Source organism: Stegodyphus dumicola, chromosome 3 (assembly GCF_044657685.1).
Source record: "Stegodyphus dumicola isolate Sdum_Otavi_A_Nest chromosome 3, ASM4465768v1".
NCBI classification, from domain to species: domain Eukaryota; kingdom Metazoa; phylum Arthropoda; class Arachnida; order Araneae; family Eresidae; genus Stegodyphus; species Stegodyphus dumicola.
In genome coordinates, this window is record NC_140770.1 from 133,672,085 (window position 1) to 133,696,180 (window position 24,096).

Below are 24,096 nucleotides of genomic sequence, written 5' to 3' on the forward strand. Positions count from 1 at the left end.
TGAACCATCTTATCAATGAAACTGCTCTTGTAGGATAACTTGCATCATTTGTACGACCTGATTATTTGCCAGTATTTTATATGTAAACAATATTTGGTGTAATATTACATAAACCTGTAGCCCACCTTATTATTAATTAAGTCTATTAAATTAAAGAACCACTGATCGAGAAATATTACGATTAACAACCAGTGTTTAATTCAACATCCATTACGATATAATAGCATGATTTAAGATGCTCAACATATAGTGGAAATATAAAACTGCATTTGTCCCTTAACAAATGACTTTCATTTTATTACTCAGTCCACTCTATTCACGTATACCAAATAATATTATGTGTTAATGTAATATTATCTTGCATAGTTTTGTTAATTTGTTCTACCAATAATCTGGAATGTTGGAAACTGGACTAATCGAAGGAATTAATACGCGATTAGATAATAATTGTTGTTAGTAATTTTAATTTTCTGTTTTAGAAATAAAATTTTAAAATGCATACTCTTTGTAATTCATTTTTTATTCTCTATTCATTGCAATATTGAAAGTATGAAACTTTATCTTCTTTGGTCTTTACTTTTCGCCCCGTCTTTCATCTTTGTAGCCATCTTTCCCCATGATTTCACTAATTCCTTTGAGTAGTTTGTAGCAGCCTTTTTATTTGTATTGGCGAATTCATCAAAAATGTGAACTTTATAAATACAATTTCTTTGCTTAAACGGAAAAACTAGCCATATCCTGCTATAAAATTTTCGTTAGTTCCCTCACTTTCGTTTTCTGAATTATCAGTAGTGTCCAAGTTATCGTAATGACTTTGCTTTTTGTCATGAATTTTCATTTAACTAAGTGCAACGGTGCTTTTATTTAAGGCTTCAGTCCTCATGAATAATAGCCATGCCTTGTTTATAATTCGAGTGCTACTGATTTTAGTCTTTACTAAAATTCCATATGATTTGTACTGATCTTTCTTTTTGATAAGTTATCCAACCATGGGTTTCTTTTCCGTGGCCTATTTTAACATATGATGCATCCGCTTCATTACTCTGAACAACTGAACCTTTTGTTCGAAACTGAGCCCACAAATTTCTTCGTGACACAACCACTTTTTTTCCCTTCTTGATAATTAGTGTTACTATCACGTAAAATTGGGTTCCAATTCAAGTATCACAAACGAATAACCTACTCATTAATGACAGTAATTGTGATGGTACTGAACTGATACTACTGAAATAACAGTAATTGTAATGGTACAGCACTGAAAACTGAATTTTTCACACACCTCACTCTAAAAATCTTAAACTCTAACAGTTGTATGCGCTGCTGTCAAGACAGGGTAAACGATAACGAGAAGCAGATCTTGCCAGTTCTCTTCCCTACCGCCCTTTTCTAGCTACAACTTTCAAAGCTCACAAACGAACGACCCGAACAGTGCACACGAGTATAACGAGGATGTGTCATAACTTTTAAACCCCACAAAAAGAAACGTGGGGAAATGTCGGTAATTTACGTACTAAAAAATAATTGTGTGTAAATAATGAGTGATGTAATACTTGCTTTCTACATATTTCAAGGAAAATATACCAAATTAGAGTCTTATTCTCTGCTGTTAACTCTAATGAAATGGAATTAAATGTGTTCATTCAAACCCCGTATCCTAGATAATATCTAAATAAATGCATTGCAAATAAAGAAATAAGATTAGAAACTGTATCTTTCAGAAAGCTTTTATTTTTCATGTCTTAGATCTTGATCGTGAATTAAAAGCAAAGTTACTTTTGTGCACTCTTTTAACGTTTCCCCACTCCTTTAAGTTTCCTCTTCCCATATTAAACTCTTTCAGAAGCTTTTCTTTAATAAAGCAGAATTTATGATTCGTCTGAATAAAACTGGGGAACACACGTATTTCATTTCCCGTTTTATGCAAGTTTAACTGTTGTTCAAAGGATTTGAAGGAAATATTTCTGCGTAATAACTTATCTGTTTTGAATTCAAAATGGGATCTTGAAATTAGCCGTATGCGAAATACTTTATGGTTATTTTAGATTTATTTTCTTCTTTAACCTCGAGGAAAAGCTTTTAAGGACTATATCACATGATATGGTGTAAGTAAAATTTACTTAAACTTTGACTCTACTAGAACTTTTATGTAATCATTTGGAGATAAGAATTTATTTTTTTGAATAAAGTAATAAATTGCATAAAAAGTTTTAATTGCACTTTTCATAAGTTTATTTAAAATTTAATATCGAAGGGAACCGTTTGCAGTAACTCTTTCGCGTGGTCTAAAGAGGCTAAGTTTTTATGCATTAAGGTCATTTATTCAAGTATTCAATCAACAAGAAACAAAAAAAAAATTTACACTATCTGTCATTCCCTGCTTTGCATTAAGTAGCAAATTTCTAATGCCTATAGTAAATGAAAAAATTCTTTAGTCTCATTTAATGGAGTAAATGCGTGGGTTATATTTTTGCAGCCCCTCCCCAGAAAAAGGCTGAATGTAAGATTTCAGTATATGATCTCAGGCTCTACAGTACTTTGCAAGATTTGTATAATATTGTTATTTTAGCTCCTTTCTGTCGCATTTATATTTCAAGGAATGAAAGTGAAATGTCAAGCTAATCCTGTTCCTTCGAAAGTTAAGGAAGTGATTGGTTAAACTAATGTTAATTCATCAACCCTTCTTCTTCGTTGCAAAAGGAAAACAATAAATGTTATTACAAAATGAAAAAAACCGCAATATTTAAGACATCATTGCCATGTAAATGCCATCGACGTCACTTTGTGTTTTCGATGAACTAACAAGATCTACATTCAGATCTTGCCCGTTTTAAAACTTGGAGAAGAAAACTGAAAACTCGTATTTAAAGTACAAGTTTTAAAATTTTCAATTCATATGAAGTAATAGCATATTCTTGTTCCTTTTTATTACTGCATTATACATGGCTATTGTTGTTTCAAATAGCGGTGTACTTACAGCTTCATACAGTGGTTGGGACTGCCCAGTATCCATCAGCCATTTAGGCATCTAATCATTGAGAATGCTATCAAAAGTGCACTCCAGCACTCTTGAGAACTTAAAGTCCATGTTTTGATGAAAAATAGCCTAGGGATGAATACAAGGGCCCTCACACCTCTCCTTGTACCATTAAGCTTGGCTTTTGACTTGTCAGTATTTTAGATGTTCCCATGCCGCAGACCACTTAGAAGCTTCCAAGCCTTCTCCCGGATTCGAATCTGAACCTAACGATACGGGGCCAACAGCGCCAACCACTATACCGATCAGTGTAAGATTAAATTACGTTTTAGAGACATTAGGTTATTTCGAAGCAGGAAAGATGAGCAATGCCCTCTCCGGGGCTCGAACCACGGAACTCTCGAATTCGCGCCGAGTGTGCTGACCGCTACACCATGAAGCCACGCTAAGAAGATGGGAGAAATACCTTATATACTCCCCCTTTTAAAGGGCGACTGGGGATTAGGGGACCCAATAACCAAATCCAAGAGGCGAAGAATCATCGTCCACCACCTTTTTAGTTCGGGCGCCACTGTAGAGTCATTAGGTATTTTGGAAGCAGAATTTCACGTTATTTTCGTGCTAAATCTTTTCTGTGTGTTTTTTCCTTACCCATATTAAACTATACATATAAATATTCCCCACTATACATATAAATATATATAACTATACATATAAATGTTAGTAAACTATACATATAAATCATACACATATATATACTCTACGTATATATGTGTATATACGTAAAGTATATATATATATATACTCTACGTATATAGCATGTGTAAACGTATATATGTGTGCGTATGTATACATATAAATGTTAATGTTGTTAAATACCGTGTGATCAAAAAGTCAGTATAAATTTGAAAACTTAATAAATCACGGAATAACGTAGATAGAGAGGTAAAAATTGACACACATACTTAGAATGACATGGGGTTTTAATAGAACCAAAAAACAAAAATTTCAAAGGTACTGTTATCGGACCTTCTTTCTTCGAGGAAAGGCGTGATTCTGGTTTTGTAAATGCTACCGTGACGGGTGAGAGGTACGCCGATATGTTACAGAATCGCATCGTCCCCAGCCTGGCTGATAAACACCTGCTGGAACGTGCGATTTTTATGCAGGATGGCGCTCCACCCCGTATTGCTAGACGCGTGAAAGCTCTTGCTCTTGCGCGCGTCGTTTGGTGATGATCGTATGCTCAGCCGCCACTTTCGTCATGCTTGGCCCCAGACCTCAGTCCGTGCGATTATTGGCTTTGGGGTTACCTGAAGTCGCAAGTGTATCGTGATCGACCGACATCACTAGGGATGCTGAAAGACAACATCCGACGCCAATGCCTCACCATAACTCCGGACATGCTTTACAGTGCTGTTCACAACATTATTCCTCGACTACAGATATTGTTGAGGAATGATGGTGAACATATTGAGCATTTCCTGTAAAGAACATCATCTTTGTTTTGTCTTAATCTGTTATGCTAATTATTGCTTTTCTGATCAGATTATTGCTTTTCTAATTATTGCTTTTCTAATAAACCCCATGTCATTCTAAGTATGTGTGTCCATTTTTACCTCTCTATCTACACTATTCCTTGATTTATTAAGTTTTCAAATTTATACTGACTTTTTGATCACCCTGTACATTAAAATATACATATAATTATATAAATATAACTATACGTATAAATTTCCCATATTGGTTTAATATGGGAAACTGATTACTTTTCATCATCATAATGAAAATTAGTTTGAATTTAAATAACAAGAAAATTTACAGTCTCGAGAAAGCTGTGGTAATACGCCAATAAACCTGCTTATTCTGAGACACCTATGTATAGTCAATCTTTGCGACTTTTGCATTTCTTAGAGTGAAGATCTAGCAGCGCTTCTGTTAACTTTAAAATAAAAGAGGGGGTTGTCAGTTGGACAGCGGTTTCAAGCACATTTCCAAGATGTATGCTATCTTTTTCGGATTCGAGTTGCGTGCAGTTCGAACTTTCTATGAAAGTGGAAAAGCTATCTGTTGATTATGCCGATAGTCATATGCTTGTTTCAAAGATTAAGCCATGAATTTCTAAGCAGATATCCTATTAAGACGAAACCGCGAATCGTATCATGTAATTACTCTGTATAACTTTGAGCTGATCGCACGGCTCATCCCGGTGACGTATCTATCAAGTATCTGCGTTATCAACTGTTAATGGTAGGTTACGTGCCTATTACATTATGGTCTCAACGGGTGTCGGAGAATAAGGGTTCGATTTCGGAGAGGGAAGAGAAATAGCAAATACATTCAAGAAAGGCTGCAGCCGTGCAAATTACGCACTTTCTGAGCGGGGAAATAGTGACGAAAAATAGCAGTACGGGATTCTTTTAAGACTCCGTAACTCGAATGAGTACGCTTTAAATCCTTTAACGAGGATCAGGCAAAGAGCAAGTCTGATGCAAGTCTGATGTGCAAGTCTGATAAAAAAAGAGCAAGTCTGATGTAATTTCCAGCTCCAATAGCGTAGTTCATGTTAGCAGAAATTGAGTTAGTCATTGAAAGTTAACATCTGTGCTGTGCGCATTTAAGTATTTCCATTACTCAGGCAACACAAATAGGGATAATTTGGTATTAAAATTATCATTTGGTATTTTTTAATTCCAGCTTTACCTGTAATTTGTTAATTATAATTGTTATTATAATTTGGTATTTTTTAATTTCAGCTGTAATATAAGACGTAACTTTTAATAAATTTTTTTGTTAAATTTTACCTCTCGTTTATGTTCTTCTAGTTTAAAATTTTTAAGTATGAAAACAAAAATTTATGCAAGCAATGGAAGCTTTAACAAATGTAATTTAAAAAGCAAATTAGGTCTTAAAACTTAAAGAACGAAGCCTTACTTGAATTTAAACGAAGCATTTTGTATTCAAAAGAACAAAGGCTAACTTTAATTTATAAGAAGTACTTTGTATTCAAAGAAATCTCAACCTTATTTTAACATCTGTGCAAAACGTTAAACAGATTATTTTAAGTGAGACGTCAAAATGTTTAATATTTGATCAAACGTAATTTTTTTTATATATTTTTCGTAAGGTAAAAAAAAATATATTCTGTAAACGTAAAAGAAATCTACACATGTTTTCTCTCCTGCAAAAAATTAAAAAAAAATGAATAAAAAGTAATATTTTCGTACAAAGGGCAAAAAATTTTAAAGCAACATTTTCAGAAATCGTATAAAATATAAACAGGAAAAAAGAAACAATGATGCAAGATGCAAAAAAAAGCAGGAATGTTTTATACATCAAGAAATTTTTTGAGAATATTGCGAAGGTGATACGGGGTAGCAAACTTGAACACCAACCAGAGGAAATGTAACACAGAGAAAAAGAATTTTCAGGAGGATTCGGATAAAATTATTCCCAAGGTTGTTTTGCAAGTCATATAAAATTCCATTGAAGTTTTCGAATATAAGACCGGCCAAAATACTTCAGAAGCAGATGTCCTTGTTATAAATATTATGTATTTAACCTCTATATACAGGATAATGTTTTAAAAATTCCGGGAGTAATTTACATGAAATCATAATTTGCTTAGGTTTAAATAGCATGCCGAATAATGATTATTGGAGAAGTCAAACAACAAGAATTAGCGTTAAATTTGTAACAACATATGTAACGATGATTCTTGTTGTTTGACTTCTCCAATAAATATAATTTGTTATTAAATATGTTCAATACTGAATGATTTCAGTTTCTTAATAGCTTTATTGTACGGCTAAATGCCTCTTGAACACATGATCACATATTTCGACATCAGCTCAAAAAATTTATCAAAAAAGTTGGGATAACAATTATGATGGATTTGATTGCATAATAAATGCATAAAAGTTACATTGTTACGATGGATTATCCAGAAAAATCCGCTATTAATAAACAGTTACTTATCTTCATAAAAAAAATAGGTTAATAATACGAATTTAGCCATGAAAAATATTATCAGAATTAATGACTTTCGAATTATATTACAGAAAGAATGGCTGCAAGCTTCGATTTAGGAGTCATATAAACGTTGAATTTCATTGAAAAAGAAAGTCGAATTTTAGCATTGCCACAAATAGTAGACTAAAGAACAAAAATATTTATTACATAAATAAAATATTTATGTAAATCACATGACTATGAGCAATATTAATTCCCCTGTTCCCATAGTGGAGGACTTAGGTAGGGAAAGCAATTTTCTCCTGCAGATACTTTTTTTCTTTTCAGACCTACATGAAAAAATAATTTTGTATATTTTTTCTAAACCTAACCTGTGACTAAAATTATCCTAATATCTGCCTTATTAGTCCAAAGGGATTTGTCCCTGAAGGACTATTGTTTTCGTTTTGCGACATTTGCTTCGATTCACTACAAACGGCGAATCACTTTTCAAACTGTTGCCACAAAGTATTATCGCCCTGTGTTATATTTAAAGAAATTAAGTAATGAAACATTTGCAGAAATGTATGTATATTTCTCGCATTGTGATAAAACAACGGCACATAGAGCCATCGAATTTTGAATGACGTAATCCTCCTACGAATATGGGCATGTGGAAGACCAAATTTGAAATTTGGAATTTGCTTTATTATCGATTTCCTATTTTGTAAAACTTTAACGAATTTTTGATTAACAAACTCAAGGATTTCAAAGCGAGCAATGGTAACGTTGTACAGAAAAAACATTTTTATCCTCCAACGCGTGAGTCTCTGTATGGGAAATTCTAAAGATATACTCATTTTAAAAGTAATTTGCGATATTGCTGTTGAACTGAATTTTATAGTTTAAGTGCGAAGAGCGTGATAGTTAATGAATAAATGTAATACACGAAATATTAAAAAAAACGCCTCTTTGGACATAATTTAAAATCTGAAATATTTCAGATTTGCTTTTTTCATTCCTTTATTCAGTTAGAGTGATGTGTCTTACCATCAACAATTAAAGATACAGTTAGTTTTACAAAACAAGACAATAAATCACAGTAAATTAAGTGTCAGTTACATAAAAATATATATTTAAATATTGCTTTTTGTTCAAATTTTTGAAATTTGGTTTGACTCGTTTCTACGGACATTTTCTTGCTCACAGAAATTTCAACATAGTATACTAAAGTAACTCAATTTTTGACTGGACATGATAATTTTTAGAGCGCTGCAATGCGATTTTGACTTGTTTCAAGTGCTTTATGCATCTTCGGTAGAGACGATAAGGATATTAAGCATATTCTCCTTAAGTGCATTCATCATTTTCAGTAGAGGAAGATACTTCAGACAATTTTGAAGCCCTTGTCTGTATCTTGGCCACCAGTTTTTTTTTCGGAACTTTTTCGGATTAAAGAGACAATTTCTGTTTTTCTAAATTTCATTCTCGATTTAGTTTATTGAGTTCTCTTTATTTTGTTACTTTTATTTTATATTTCTTTTACTTATTTTTATTTATTTATTGTTTTTTGATAATTCTTCCCCATTTTCAGTAATATTGTGCATTTGGTTATTTTGTTAGTGCTATAACTTATTTGCCTAAGCCTCGGGGTATAATTTGTGGAAAAGGAGGAGTTGAAATTAGAGTTTACTAAAAAAAATGTTCGAAAACACTTTAATCTCTTTCGTTTTCCATTTTTTCCCCAAAACATTATCACTAATACTTATTTCTGGCCTGTGCGTACATTGATCAAATTATAGAGGTTTCGCTGTTTTTAGATTTTTAGATAGCATTTTAGATTATTTCAGTTATGGGATCCAAAGAACGTTGCAGCCGCTTTGCTGTATTAGTAGCCATTAAGCATACATTATAAGCGACATCTCACAGTATTCTTTTGTGCTGAGCCCTGCACGGCAGAATATAATGTATATGGTATTAACAATAACAGAACACCTAAAAGGAGCAACACAATATTATATTCTAACACAATTTTGAAAAAAAAAAAAAAAAGATTAGATTTCATTGCAGCAACATAATATATAAAAAGATTATTCTTCCATGTAATTTTCTTAAACAAGAGAAGAGTATTCTGGGAACAGAAATCTATACTCAACTTGGCACTCAAAATCGTCCCGGAAATACTGTCTCAATTCTGCATTTCTTAGGTCTCAAAACTGCTATGTCATATTTATCGAATAACGAATATATACTTTTATTCATATTGCAACTTCTGTGCCAATATTGCGTACTAAAGCGTCTGGATGACTATTAAGGCTTCTTTCTCTACTGCTGCTGCAATTCAAAAGGTTACGTTTTGCCCAATTCAGAAGCGAAGCGTCTAAGAACATATTCACTCACCAGAATAAAATTTTATCTTTATAACGAAATAATTCGAAGCTTGTTAAAACTCTGCTTGGCGTAGTTGGCATCGATTGTTTACCGTAGGAGAAAATAGCATCAGTTTGAATTTTAGGATCCATAATCTCTGTAGCTTGCATATTTCTAAAAAAAGTTCAATAACAGGTTGCACGAAAGGATTTTCTTGAATGAACGATCTTAATTCAAAGTTCTAAATCAAAACATGAGTGAAATAAATTAGGTTTTCAGTCTAGGACAACATTCTTTGTAAAATCAAATGCAATTTCAATAACTATAAACACATACTTCACCTAACTTGACTACAGACAAATTATCTCTCTCCCTTAGAATCTTAAAACAATAATTTAATACAACTATAATAAAAGCAATTAAAACGTTTATATGTACTTTAAAAACTTTAAAACGTTTATATGTAACTATAATAAACACTAGAAGTTTCCACCACAACATAATAAATATAAACGCCTACTTAACCTGAGTTGACTGCATACAAATTATCGTTTTGCCTTCCTTAGTATCCAAACTCTTGGGGAGTTCTGACTGCAACATAATAAACCCCTGCTTAACGTATGTTGACTGCAGACAACATACGTTCCATCTCCCTTATGTATGTTTCTGTATTTGTATACAAACGTTTTTTGTATTCTGAGTGAGACGAATTACAGAACTACTCCCTTAGAATACAAAAAATTTTTCGTTTCCCTTAGAATACAAGAGCACTAATTTAATATAACGATAATAAAAGCAATTAAAACATTTATATATACTTGGGGTCACTCAGACGGTATATTGGTTAGGGGAGCCTACTACGGTATCGAAGAACCCAGGTTTGAATTCCTTGTAAGACATGGTTGTAAAAGTATAGAGTTGGCGCGGTATGGCGGCACTCTAAATACGCGGCGAACCGAAGTCTTCTCGTGTAAATTGGTGGGAGAGGATAGCGGTAGAAGACTCTCGGTGGGCAGGCAAGTCTCCACATTATTCAAGCGTCATGTTTGTTAATCGCAACTGTAGGATGACAACGCTTAAAGCAATGGAACAACTGGTTTCTCCTTCTCCTCTGCTGCTGGAGTTCGGAGGTGTAAGACGGCCTTCTGGCCTGTTTCTCTCCTGCTGACGTGACATGCCATTTTTTTCTTCTTCCTTGAATGCTGACTGATAATACCATGCGAACTTTTGTGAGAGGAATTCACCTTAATGGTACAACACAAGAAAAGTATTTCTCCAGATTTTTATAATTTTCTGTGCAGCTACATTGTCTATTAAGATGCCTTCGCCTCGCGAGTGATCTCCATACACACGTGTCTCCTCTTCTTTCGATAAAAAAAAATACGATCGTTTACCGAATATTCTTATTGACTGCCCTAATTTTAATGGTTCCAATTCCCCCAGAACTTTCATTTTGTACAGATGGAAGACGATTTACTGTAACGATGAGTTCAGCGTTATATTCTTAATGTTCTTTAAGTCACGTGTAATGTGCTTTGAGTGCGAATTTGTATAAGTATACCTGGATTTGCTTGACTGGCAAATACCTTCTTTATTATTCCTTAGTGCTTATTCTGAAGTAGTGATGCTAAAAAAAATAAAAATAATTGATTTTCTTATGATATATTTGAGTTATCGTCTTTTGGGGTAAGTTTACTTTGACCTTATATTTCTCTTCTTAGATCGCACATTTCTATTCTTACATTTGTATGTATCTATAGGTTATTGCGGATTATTTATCTCAGTAATTTTAATCTTAATTGAGGATTTAAGAATTTAAATAATTTTTACCTTTAGCACCCACGTTTCAAAATTCTATTACATTTTATCCAAATTTCTATTACACCGAATCCACCAGGATTGCTTGCCCTGAAAATTGGGGGTGGAAAATAGAAGTGCAACCTCTCTTCGGAGTAGGCTGTGGCAACCATTGTTCCATGCGATATGGACGAGACAACAACAAAAACATATGTACTTGGGTAGTTTCCACCACAGCATAATAAACACCTACTTAACCTATGTTGACTGTGTTATATGGAAAATCATCATGGCACCAATATTGTTATGGTGAAAACGTCATGGTACTGTTGTGTAGCGAATTTAATTTAATTAAGTGATTCATAAAAATCAAAATTTTAAGTTGTAATTATTCAAAATTTGAGCTACACAAGTTTGGTTATATTCTTTTTGGGGCCTATTAATTCTAGTGTAATATATTTTGGCTTTCCGAGTTTACGCGAACTGCGTCTTCAATCTTGTACACGCAAACAATGGATAAGTATTTTTGTTTCTACGTAATAAACTCAGTTTTCCATGTCAAAAATTAATTTGATTTCTTAGTATTTAATATCATTAGTTGCAGAAAAATTAGCTCTTTAATTTGGCATAACTTTCATTTTTCTAACTTTAATTGCATTTCAGTTATGAGCTTTAATGAGTAGATTTTTCTTCGTTTCGCTTGTGATTTAGTTAAAGGGGGATGAAATGCCTTCTTTCCGGTTGAAAAGTCACTTTTTGCGAGTTTTCAGCGTTCTTTCGTTGGGACCCTTGCAGGGTTGTTGAAATTCCTAATCTCCCCCGGTCGCAGGTGGTGGTTATTTGGCGAGGGTTTGGCGACATAGATTTTCCGTTGAGGTTTCCAAATAGTGGTTTTGGCGAGTTTGATAACATGAGGGTATGCTGTGGTTGCAACTATTTCAACTTTCGGCGAAAAATGGGTTGCGCCAACTTGGCAGTCCGGCGCTCTCCCTTTTAACGGGTTGTTTTAGGGGACGAGCTGACTTTTTACACTTTTTTGCACTTTCTACTTACCATCTGACGCTGTCTCGTTGGCAGCAGAATTTCATCTCGGAAAATGCATTTTTCCGCCTTTGGATCTACGGGCCTCTTGCCCTGGAGTTTTGAACGAGGGACTTAGTTGCACGAATTATGACCTCGACTAAATTATAGGCTCCTCATTGCCGTGCCTTAATATGTAAGTTACTCAAAGATAATTAAAATAGGAAAATGCAAAGAAGAGTGATGCCTAGTTCAAGTGCCGTTAAGAAGAAATTTCAGTCTCTCCTCCATGAATAGAGTATCATCTACATCGATAATCCAAATCTTTAAGAATTAATTGCCGCCATCAAGAGTCTTCTGCATCGCTAGTGATGCCTAGTTCTAGTGCCGTTAAGAAGAAATTTCAGTCTCTCCTTCATGAATAGTTTCCATCTGCTTCGACCTTCCTAATCTTTAAGAATTAATTGCCGTCATCAAGAGTCTTCTGCATCGCTAGCTCCGGTGTCCCACGACAAAAATGCTAACTTCAATATTGGATTGGACATCAAAGAGAACCTCCGTAGTGCTTCTTAAATCAATGGAAATGGCCGGACGTTTTTGAAAACTATCCACCCACGAACTCTTCTCATTTTCTACTACGCTCAGCAGCCGTCCTCTTTGGCATCTTGATAATTTTTAAATATGAGGGCATTTCTCCTCCTCCTGTTCATCTGCAGCTTGTATTTCATAAGATAAGTTCCTTTTATTTGTTTTCTTTTATTTGTTGGTCGGATATAAAAAAAAAAAAAAAAAAGAAAAAAAATTTATAATAGGCAATTCTTATAGTAAAGTTTACTAGACATTTCTAATAAGTAATTCTAACAACTAAAATAGTTAATAGTGATTGAAATAACTTAATTAGTTGAATTAAAAAATTTTGTAGTTGAGTAAACTAACCTAATTCTTATGAAATCATTTTGTTGTCCATAAAGTAAATTATTAGATTGGCCAAGGAAATATATCATTATTTAAATTAGTTAATTGAAACTGTGAATGTAAATTAGTCAGATTGGTTAAGGAAATTTATTCTTCATTAAATTATTTAATTGAACTTGTGAATTTCTTTCTTGGTGAAGATTGGCTGGTAAAGGTGTCATTAGTTGAGCTTCTTTGCTCCTCTTAGGAATTAAATTGCTTGTAGGATGTAATAGCTGATTTTAATTAACATATTACCCGGTTAAATCATTCTTTTGAAAATAGAAAGTTACTATGTGCAATAACCAGAATTACATTGGTATTGATTACTCTGTGTGAAATGTTTTTTTTTGGAATGTATAACTTGTTAATTATTCTTTTTTTTCTCCCCGGGGAGGGTATTGTTAATTTATCCAAAGTTTTATCTAATAATATTTATCTGAATGTAATAGCAATAATAGTGTGATATTATTGAGTCTAAGATAGAAGTAATATTACTCTGTAGAGGTATGCATTTTGTAGAAAGCAATATTTTACAGTTCAGCTTGAATATGATTTGCTTACTAAGTTAATTCTGCACTGTGTAAAAATCAATATGTTAACAGTACTGATTGAATATTAATTGCTTACAAATCACTGGACTAAGTAACTCTTAAAAATTTTAATAAATAGGCTCACTTTTCTAGATCAGTCAATGTTTATTTATTTCTTTTTGTTATAACTGTTAAATATATTACTGTTAAAAAATTTTAAGTGTTATGTCAACAGAGTAGGAAACCTTTAGGTACCAGACCTTTAGGAAACCATAACTTTATTGGTACCATGACGTTTTCACCATAACAATATTGGTGCCATGATGATTTTCCATATAACATTATTGGTGCCATGAAGATTTCGATAGTAATATACTAATATCAATAAGCCCTGTGCATTTGCGTTGTGTTTTCGGATTAACCCTGAAATCAATTTGAGAATGAGACGGGTGAAAATCATTGAGCACACACACAAAAAGAAATAAATAAACATTGACTGATCTAGAAAAGTGAGCCTATTTATTAAAATTTTTAAGAGTTACTTAGTCCAGTGATTTGTAAGCAATTAATATTCAATCAGTACTGTTAACATATTGATTTTTACACAGTGCAGAATTAACTTACTAAGCAAATCATATTCAAGCTGAACTGTAAAATATTGCTTTCTACAAAATGCATACCTCTACAGAGTAATATTACTTCTATCTTAGACTCAATAATATCACACTATTATTGCTATTACATTCAGATAAATATGATTAGATAAAACTTTGGATAAATTAACAATACCCTCCCCGGGGAGAAAAAAAAGAATAATTAACAAGTTATACATTCCAAAAAAAAACATTTCACACAGAGTAATCAATACCAATGTAATTCTGGTTATTGCACATAGTAACTTTCTATTTTCAAAAGAATGATTTAACCGGGTAATATGTTAATTAAAATCAGCTATTACATCCTACAAGCAATTTAACTTAGAATAATCAATACCAATGTAATTCAGGTTATTGCACATAGTAACTTTCTATTTTTAAAAGAATGATTTAACCGGGTAATATGTTAATTAAAATCAGCTATTACATCCTACAAGCAATTTAATTCCTAAGAGGAGCAAAGAAGCTCAACTAATGACACCTTTACCAACCAATCTTCACCAAGAAAGAAATTCACAAGTTCAATGAAATAATTTAATGAAGAATAAATTTCCTTAACCAATCTGACTAATTTACATTCACAGTTTCAATTAACTAATTTAAATAATGATATATTTCCTTGGCCAATCTAATAATTTACCTTATGGACAACAAAATGATTTCATAAGAATTAGGTTAGTTTACTCAACTACAAAATTTTTTAATTCAACTAATTAAGTTATTTCAATCACTACTAACTATTTTAGTTGTTAGAATTACTTATTAGAAATGTCTAGTAAACTTTACTATAAGAATTGCCTATTATAATTTTTTTTTCTTTTTTTTTTTTTTATATCCGACAAACAAATAAAAGAAAACAAATAAAAGGAACTTATGAAATACAAGCTGCAGATGAACAGGAGGAGGAGAAATGCCCTCATATTTAAAAATTATCAAGATGCCAAGGAGGACGGCTGCTGAGCGTAGTAGAAAATGAGAAGAGTTCGTGGGTGGATAGTTTTCAAAAAAGTCCGGCCATTTCCATTGATTTAAGAAGCACTACGAAGGTTCTCTTTGATGTCCAATCCAATATTGAAGTTAGCATTTTTGTCGTGGGACACCGGAGCTAGCGATGCAGAAGACTCTTGATGGCGGCAATTAATTCTTAAAGATTAGGAAGGTCGAAGCAGATGGAAACTATTCATGAAGGAGAGACTGAAATTTCTTCTTAACGGCACTAGAACTAGGCATCACTAGCGATGCAGAAGACTCTTGATGGCGGTAATTAATTCTTAAAGATTTGGATTATCGATGTAGATGATACTCTATTCATGGAGGAGAGACTGAAATTTCTTCTTAACGGCACTAGAACTAGGCATCACTCTTCTTTGCATTTTCCTATTTTAATTATCTTTGAGTAACTTACATATTAAGGCACGGCAATGAGGAGCCTATAATTTAGTCGAGGTCATAATTCGTGCAACTAAGTCCCTCGTTCAAAACTCCAGGGCAAGAGGCCCGTAGATCCAAAGGCGGAAAAATGCATTTTCCGAGATGAAATTCTGCTGCCAACGAGACAGCGTCAGATGGTAAGTAGAAAGTGCAAAAAAGTGTAAAAAGTCAGCTCGTCCCCTAAAACAACCCGTTAAAAGGGAGAGCGCCGGACTGCCAAGTTGGCGCAACCCATTTTTCGCCGAAAGTTGAAATAGTTGCAACCACAGCATACCCTCATGTTATCAAACTCGCCAAAACCACTATTTGGAAACCTCAACGGAAAATCTATATCGCCAAACCCTCGCCAAATAACCACCACCTGCGACCGGGGGAGATTAGGAATTTCAACAACCCTGCAAGGGTCCCAACGAAAGAACGCTGAAAACTCGCAAAAAGTGACTTTTCAACCGGAAAGAAGGCATTTCATCCCCCTTTAACTAAATCACAAGCGAAACGAAGAAAAATCTACTCATTAAAGCTCATAACTGAAATGCAATTAAAGTTAGAAAAATGAAAGTTATGCCAAATTAAAGAGCTAATTTTTCTGCAACTAATGATATTAAATACTAAGAAATCAAATTAATTTTTGACATGGAAAACTGAGTTTATTACGTAGAAACAAAAATACTTATCCATTGTTTGCGTGTACAAGATTGAAGACGCAGTTCGCGTAAACTCGGAAAGCCAAAATATATTACACTAGAATTAATAGGCCCCAAAAAGAATATAACCAAACTTGTGTAGCTCAAATTTTGAATAATTACAACTTAAAATTTTGATTTTTATGAATCACTTAATTAAATTAAATTCGCTACACAACAACTGCAGATAAATTATCGTTTCATCTCGCTTAGAATTTAAAAGCACTAATTCAATACAGCAATAATAAAAAGCAATTGAATCATTTATATGTACTTGCGGAGTTTCTATCACAGCATAATAAACACGTACTTAACATTTGTTGACTGCAGACTAATTATCGTTTTGTCTCGCTTAGATCCAAAAGCACTAATTCAATACAACAATAATAAAAAGCAATTAAAACATTTCTATATGTAAACTATAAAACAGAGGACGGCTTTGCTCTGTGCGAACAAGCAACTTCTAATTAACTTTCAGCATTTTCAGGATCTTCCCCCTAGACCAGTACTTTCGAGAATATTCGAGCCTATTAGGTAACCTCTTCTATAAATAGAGAACTCGCGCCATTTTGAGTGGGAGACGTCTACTGCTGTTAGGATCTATGCTGCCACTCTCATCTGCCTCCCTTTGTTAGAATACTATGATGCAGTGAATTTTATCTTAGTAAAGAATGATAATATGCCTTTTGAATTGAATAAAGATATGGAGCTATAAATTTAAGTTCTTCTGTCCCATTTCATGCCAAACTTCGTTCGTGTGCCCGACTGCCAAAATATTACATATATACTTGGGGAGTTTCCACTACAGTATAATAGATATAAACACCTACTTAATCCATGTTGACTGCAGACGACTTATCGTTTCGTCTCCCTTAGTATCCAAAAGGACTAATTCAATACAACAATAAGAAAAACATTTATATATACTTGAGAAGTTTCTGTCACAGAATAATAAACACCTATTTAACCTATGTTTACTTCAGACAATTATCGTTCATCACCCTTCCTTAGTATCCAAAAGCGCTAACTCAATATAACAATAATAAAAATATTTAAAACATTCATTGTATTTGAGGACTTTCCACCACAGCATCTACTTAAGCTATGTTGACTAAACATCTACTTAAGCTATGTTGACTGCGTACATATTATCGTTTCTTCTCCCTTAGAATCCAAAAGCACTAATTTAATACAACGAAACTAAAGCAATTAAAACGCTTATATGTAGTTTGACTGAGTTATTTCCACAACAACATAATATAAGTACCTATTTAACCTATCTTGACTGCAGACAAGTTGTCGTATCCCTCAGAATCCAAGAGCAGTAATTTAATACAACTATAGTAAAAGCAACTAAAACACTTATATTTCCTTAGACTGGGAATTTTCGCTACAACATAACATAAATAAAATGTCATTTTTTACAGGTTGGGAAAATAACAACATTTGGAAAGCAAACAATAAAGCAGAGAGATCTATCACACAGCTGCAAACACAAAACAAATAGAAAATTCTTGTAAAGACAGAATTCAACGAAATACTCGTAGCTGGTTTAGCTATATACTTATACAGTCGGCAGTTTAATATTGAGAGATAAGCAGCACAGGTTAAACTTGCTAGTACTTCTATAAACTTAATTTTCGCTCGTCATGCAAGCTTTCTTAAATAGCATTTCTGGTGATGTTCACGGAAGAAATATAAGGGCAGGAAAGATTTAACATCAAACCTTACATGGGTATATAACGGTTTTTAATTAATATATATAACATTTCAATTATCTACGTATCCTTTGTATAGAAATTTAAAATTAGTACGTAGCTTCTCGTGTAAAAGTGTTTTTTGATAACTGCTTCAATGAAAAGTGAAACTAGCAGAACCTTTCATAATTTTATGATTAAAACCACTTTTCCCTGAAACAAAATTTCGCATTTAAGGGGACACATAAAAATTTTATTTACTTATAAAAAGAAATTTCGAATTTTACATTTTAGCATGTGGGAATTTTAAATCCTTGCTTTTATACTAATATTTATATTCTTATATGAGAATTATGTTTTAAATACTTCATTTAAAAACATAAGCTGTCGTCAGTAATGTATGAACATAATTCACAAATATTTTCTCAGAGGATAGAAAATGCCTGGAATATATTTTTATTCCCTTATTTTGTAAAAACTCTGCAAAAGCATAAATTGATGCCTCGCTATAAGAAAACGATTTTATTCACAGGTATATAAAATTTGCTCGGTATCTTTTCTTGATCTGCAGGAATTCTATATATTTTTGCTTATCTCTTAGAAATGTTTCCAAAGGCTATCGTTAATCTTCTAGAAAATCATAAATCTTTTCTCTTCGCTCTCAATCTGATGACACCAAGATAAATTCTTTCGCATTTAGTGAAAACGGGCAGATGAATGGAAAATATTTTTGAGCAATTTTAATTTTGTTTATAAGAAGAAATTTCATTTCACTCAAAATTGAAACAAAACAATTTTTTTTACACATTTAAGAATGCATAGCATTTTTAAAACCAGCTGCAAGAGCATAAATATTGGGTTGTTCGGAGAGTAATTTTGTTTTTTCCCAACAGAAAGTTTCACTATATTTTTTCACAGACCGGTTTCACACTTAAGCCGCATAATCATTATATATCGACAGATATTATATTTTGACAGCTGATATATAGCAAGGTTTATTTGTGAAAAGTTCGGTTGATTCTATGTAGTAGTTTTTTGTTGGTACCCTTTTAAATATGGAAAATGCAAAGCAGCATTTTCGGCATATTTTAAAAAAGCTACTCAAGCAAAAAATATATATATTTAACGTGTATGGATTAGATATTTTAACAGAACGCCAGCGCCCAAACTGTTTCGCAAAATTTCAATCCGGAAATTTTGATCTTGAAGATGCACCATGTTCTGGAAGGACAGTTGAAGTTAAAGAACTTAAGAAGATGAGGAACCCATATGTCGATTTTTGAGATTAAACTTAGGCGTTCCCAATGATCATGAACTGTCGAATTCGATAAATTTAATCTCTTAGCTATCTCGCAAGCTGTTATTCGCCGTTTTGCATCAGTTAATGCCTTTACTATGTTTCCGTCAGCCCAACTCGGCAAAAAAACCAGAAGGAACCACACACAGTTTTTGGAGCAAAACTAAAAGTTCATCGAAAAATCTGCCTTCTTGCCTGCTGGCCAAATTGCTTGTTTTTGCGTAAAAAATTGAAATTTTAATTCCAAAACTTTTTTGAATTGTTTTAACTTTATTTGGTGCTTTATGTTTTTCTATATCTTTCAATTTTCAATGAAGATATTTTGAGTTTTTATGTATTTTGGCCTTGCCGCCAAATGAGAACTGAATTCATTGAGTGAGAAATGTATGTCTAATGAAATTCGAAGAAATAAATGTAAATGAAATGCAGGGGAAAAGTGCGTTTAATTTAATATTCCGTACAAGAAAATCACATGGTGTACACATCAGATTTTTTTCAATGTTTTGCTGTTTAAATAAGGGGAAAAAAAAAAAAGATCGCTTTTTTTTTTTTTTTTTTTTTTTTTTTTTTTTTTTTTTTTTTTGAGTTTGCTATTTTGGGTTCACTTGACGATATTATTTTTAATTCCTTATACGAAGTAAAGGAAATATTGTGATCGCCAAAATTCCGGGTATCATATTTCAACAAAAATACCCAAGTTCACCACTCTCGAATCTACATAAAAGACCTTTTCCTGTGACATCTCTATATACGGACAGGTTAAAGGACTATTTTTTCCAAAACCGAATGTAAAATGGATTCAGAGGGAATGTTTTTGTGACGTACATAGTGTACGTATCTCACATAACACAAAAGCGATTAGCCGTAGCACATTGAAATTTTGTATGTGGGACTGCTATAGTACCTAGTTGTGCACCTCGTTTCTGTTGTAATCGGCCGCACCAAAAATGTAAATGTACACTGCTCAAAAAAAAAAAAATGGGACAGTGCTATATCTCCCGTTCTACAGGGGCGATTCACGAAATTCAAATTGCGTTCTTCATGTCTCGAAAGCGCGACTTAGGATATATATTAGATTTATATATAGCACTATTCTAACATAGGTATTTTGACACAAAATCGGACTTTTTCTGAAATAACATACCAATTTTTTTACATATTTCGATTCTACGACTCAAATTATGCCAAAATACCAAGTTTTGTAAAAATCGTACGAGTAGTTTTTGAAATATTAGCTCTCAAAATTTTAGCTCCTCAATGTTAATTGAATTTGGCAAATATTTATTTATATCTCTTTTTTTATTAAACTTTTTTGATTTTTTCTCTCACATTTCGAAATTTAGGTTCATTCCAAATAAAATTTACCCATTTTTTGTGTTTTATTTTTTAAATTTCTATTTTTAAATAATTTTTGTAAATTTTTCGAAAACAATTTTGAATTATAACCTATAAAATTTTTACCATCATCTTAAAGTAGGTATATTTTTAAGCATATCTGCAAAAAATTAGCCTTTTTTATTCAAAATTTTCTAAGATATACACAAATTTACATATTTTCGCGTTTTGAAATTTGGCATCTTTTTTTTGAGCGATAATAACGCCAAATGTGGTCTATGGATTTTTGTTACACTGTATTGCCACAGCTATTTTTAACCTTAAATTTCAAGTAAAATTTTACGGAGAATTAATTAAATGACATTTTTTCCCTCAATGATGCGTAATAAATATTTATTAATACTATATGAAAAGCTATTTTTATAAATAAATTTTTTAATATTTTTTTTAATTTCTCTCTATGTTTTTTTTTTTTTTTTTTTTTTTTTTTTTAATAAGAGTAAATGTTTGTATGAGTAAATTTTTACCTTCGGCGTTTTATCGTCTGCTACTTTACTTCAATTAAATCGAATTGTCTAAAACTGAGAATTTTCGTTTGATGTTTATTTGAATTTTATGACATTAACTGCACAATTTATTTCTAAACAAACTGATGCTTTTGAAGTGGCTGAAAGAGCGGCTGGTACTATCATCCATATTTTTAAAGCACAGTATATTTTTATAGAAACATAAGATTTAGAATAATCATTTTTATAAAAGTCAAATTATGATATAAATATACAACCCTCTAGAAACTGAATTAATGGAAGTTCAATGGTTATGTAGAAATGATCTGCAGCTACTTAATCACTGAATAAGTCAGCAGATTCTGTGGACAAGTAAGAATAATTATATAAACGACACCCAACATTCCGAATTCAATTAACAACGAGGATACGATGTTTATTAAATGAATTCAAAAAGTTTTAAAACATAAAAAATCAACTTATTTTTTATCCTAAAATGTATTTTTGTGAGTAGCGTATTTTCATTATTCTAATTTAAAATTCTAATAATTCTTAAAATTCTAATTTAGAATGTAATTGTGAAGAACTGATTCCTAATCATCAGTAATATAATAAGTAATTATTACGGTTATTAATAAATCCTTCTTATAAAGTAATTGCAAATATTTCAAAAAACTTTCTGTCTGAATGCAAATATTTTTAATTTTATATTAATCAAGATTGCACACGATATTATTTATTTGCACTTCAAATCTTAACGTCAGTTCTAGTAGAAGTTACAAATCAATTATATTTAATTAAGGATTGGATTGGATTATTTAATTATGGCAAAGCACACGAGGGCTATCTGCCTAAAGGGAGGGATGCCTTCGTGGAGGACTTTCTAAGGAAAACTGGCTCGTATACACGTTACACATCGGGAAAACCACGAAAACACCCATGCAACCAGCCTTTTCGCGGGATTCGAACCTCGGACCGAACTACCAGTGATCAGCGTCTTTACCGCTCGGCCGTTTGTGGGCCTTTATGAAATGGAAGGCGATAACTTTATTTAAAATGATTGTCAGAAATACCAAAATGTTTTGAAAAGTTGGATACTTTTTAATATACTTTCAGAATGCTTAAAGAAAAAGAGAAGAAAAATAAATTTTTTCGTAAAATTTAGTATTTTTTTTTTTTTTTAATTTAAAACTTTTCAATGTTATGATATTTGATTCTTGCGATTTCAAAAATAAAATATTTGACTAAAATATGAATAACATTTTAAGAAACCAAATGTAGGATAAAATTGTGTAAAGCAATGGGGCACAATGATAAAACTGTTTAAAGCAGTGTATGCAAGTCATCCTAAGTTAAAATGTCGGTTATACATCTCTCTTATTTATATATATCTTTTCTGAACGGAACATTGAAAGGCGTGTAAAACTGTGCTTTAGTGTATTTTCTCTTTTAATATAGTATGCAGTTTTCAAACTCATCGTAGTCTGGGTTACAAAGTATTCTTCCGAAAGAAACGCAGTTCAAATAAATAAAATCAAATTCTGGAAAATTGATATTAATAAATATATTTAAAATGCTCAGTTCGAAGGAATAAATAGAAAATTTTAAAACAATTATCTGAAGAGACAATGCCACACAAACAATTAAAATAAAAGTATAAAAATTTAAAAATTACCTAAAATAATAACTATGACAAAAAATATATATAAAGAAAACTATTTAAAAAAAAAATAAACGCTGCACCTTTATTTACGCAGTTCGAATAGGTAAATAGAAATTTTTAAAACAGTTATTCGAAAAAAAAAAAAAAAAAAAAAACGTGCAACTTAAACAATTAAAATGAAATTCGAAAAAGAAAAAATTACTTAAAATAATAAGTTATAATTAAAAATAGAATATAAAGAATATTATTTGGAAAAAAGGAACGATGGTGACTTTTTTCCCTCTCATGGGAAAGGAAACTAGGTTGCCATATATTAAGAAGTTCGCCAAGTGAAGTATTCTTGGGGCAAACTGACAAAAAAGTGTCAACATAAATTTGTGAATTTCTCCGTAAATTTCGCTCCAAATTTTACAAAATTTCATATTTAGGCGTAATTTGAGTCTTAGAATCGAAATATGTAAAAAAATTGGTATGTTATTTCAGAAAAAGTCCGATTTTGTGTCAAAATACCTATGTTAAATAGTGCTATATATAAATCTAATATATATCCTAAGCCGCGCTTTCGAGACATGAAGAACGCAATTTGAATTTTGTCAATCGGCCCAGTAAATCGGGAGATATAGGACTGTCCCATTTTTTTTTTAGCAGTGTACATACATATACTTACTCGTCCTCTTACCTAGCTCGATGAGCTCTTCCCTGTAAAGGACACCGGCTTATAAAATATACCGGTTGTTTATCAATTTTTTAACCTCCTAAAAAATAATAATTTTTCTACGCCAAAAGCTGTAATCGTAAGTTTCTAGTGATTCCTTTTGATTCTAAATGGCCGCACTACCCTATGAATGCTCAATATTTTGCAGTTATGGAATTAATATACCTCGTTCCAAGGTATCATGTTTGAAGATTCATAAATTGTATTGGAGGGAAAGAAAAAAATCAAAACCTGCTGAATTTGACCTAGGCTGAATCTTATATATTTACTGCATTTCAGTCAGAACTGATAATTCAAAGATTATTTATACGATTTTAAGACCTGTATACAAAATATGCCGGCGCCCATACTGAGGGTACCACGCCAATAGATGGCAGCACTAGGTGTTTCCTTTTCTACTCTGTGAGATGACCGAATTGCTTTATATTATAATTGTTTATGATGTAAAAATTTATTTATGATTAATTTACAAGTTGTTTAGGATTTAATATTTTGTTCATGGGGGAGGGATGGG